Source organism: Otolemur garnettii, unplaced genomic scaffold (genome assembly GCF_000181295.1).
Source record: "Otolemur garnettii isolate 467f Iridium unplaced genomic scaffold, OtoGar3 scaffold00219, whole genome shotgun sequence".
Lineage (NCBI taxonomy): Eukaryota > Metazoa > Chordata > Mammalia > Primates > Galagidae > Otolemur > Otolemur garnettii.
Genome location: NW_003852614.1, coordinates 795,132 through 796,892, shown reverse-complemented (window position 1 = coordinate 796,892; position 1,761 = coordinate 795,132). Strand labels below are relative to the sequence as shown.

At 37.7% G+C, this 1,761-nt stretch overlaps 1 protein-coding gene across 1 annotated transcript in view; it reads right to left on the bottom strand.

Annotated features, from left to right (window-relative positions):
• The window catches only part of SNX12 (sorting nexin 12), a 12,103-nt gene that overhangs the window by 5,155 nt on the left and 5,187 nt on the right, over nucleotides 1-1,761 (bottom strand). The window lies entirely within an intron of this gene.

The following is a 1,761-nucleotide window of genomic DNA, read 5'->3' as shown; positions in this document are numbered from 1 at the left end:
AAAAAAAAAAAAAAAGGAAAAAAAAGAAATATATATATATATATATATAAAAATTTATATTAATGGGGCAGTGCCTGTGGTTCAATGGCTGCCATATGTCAGAGGTGGCAGGTTCATACCCAGCCCCGGCCAAAAACTGAAAAAAAAAAATTTGTATTAATGAATAAAATATTTATGAAAAGATAAGTAGTGACTGACTTTGGAATGTGTAGGAGAGTCACATTTGTCCTTGTACAATTTGAATTCATCATGTGCATGTATCACATTTTCCATAAAAACTGGATTTAAGTTCTCTGTAAAGAAGGTAAGACACGGGGGTGGTGCCTGGGGCTCAAAGGAATAGGGCGCTGGCTCCATATGCCGGAGGTGGTGAGTTCAAACCCAGCTCCGGCCAAGAAAAAAAAAAAAAAAAAAAGGTAAGACACATGCAAGGCATGCCTTCCTCTGCTCTTCCTGTCCAAATCCTTTCCATTCTGCAAGTCTCCACTCAAGTTTCACTTCACACAGGAAAATCTCCTGACAATACCAACTGGATATATTGGCTTCCCTCCTGTCTGAATTCCTGTGACTTTCATGCGTTAGTACTGTATGATGCACTATTATTTTATGCATTGTGTTTGTTTTGTCCACCTAATTAGATTATAATCTCACTAAGATTAAGAACCTAGACTACTACTGCATCTTCTACAATGTAGAATATGGGCTTGGCTCCCGTAGCTCAGCAGCTAGGGCACCAGCCACATACACAGGGGCAGGCAGGTTCAAACCCAGCCCTGGCCTACCAAACAACAATAACAACTACAACAAAAAAATAGCCAGGCGTTGTGGTGAGTGCCTGTAGTCCCAGCTACTTGGGAGGCTGAAGCAAGAGAATTGCTTAAGCTCAAGAGCTTGAGGTTGCTATGAGCTGTGATACCCTAGCACTCTACAGAGGACAACATAGTAAAACTCTGTCTCTAAAAATAAATAAATAAAATGCAGAATATGCAAGTTACTCAATAAAGTCTCAATTACTTGAGACCTTATGTATCTGTTTATCCACTTCTTATCTAGAAAATGCAGGAGAAATAGCCATAAGTTGGCTTACCACAGCTTGCTCCCTGATATAAATCAGTTCTTTCCCATATCTTAATCACTGAGAAGATTCCCAAGCCTTTAGTGTGGCAACATGAACCTCCTGACAAACAAAAAGTCCTGACCTTCACTTCTGTCTACAAATTCCAAATAGAAATGGCCAACTAAATGTACTGCTACTGACCATATTTCTCGCCAGTCAATTCAGATCAGTGGATGGTAATAAGAGCTATTTCCTTTTCTACTCTGAGCTGGAAAAGATCATCTTGGAGCTCTGCTAGACCTTCACATAGTCCTCACACATCATGCTTTATAGTTCTGGAATCTGGAAATTATCTTTTCTGATATAGGTCATCAAAAGCCAAATAAATGGCCAACATATATATATATATATATACACACAGTATATATACTAGTCACAACTCTACCCAGAATTATCAAGTCCAAGGAATGTCAATGGGTAGAAATGGAGTAAGATACACGTAAAGTAACACTGTATTACTTAAACCATTCTTTAAAAGAGTAAGAAACTAGAAAAAGTGGTTTCTTCAGAAAAGGGAACCTCTGGAGGACTAAGGGAGACTTAGTAACAGTATACCTTTTGAATTTTGTAGCACATGCATGTATTAACTATTCAAATAAACCATTATAGAAAAAATTTTCAGAATCTTGCAAAAAAAAAAAAAA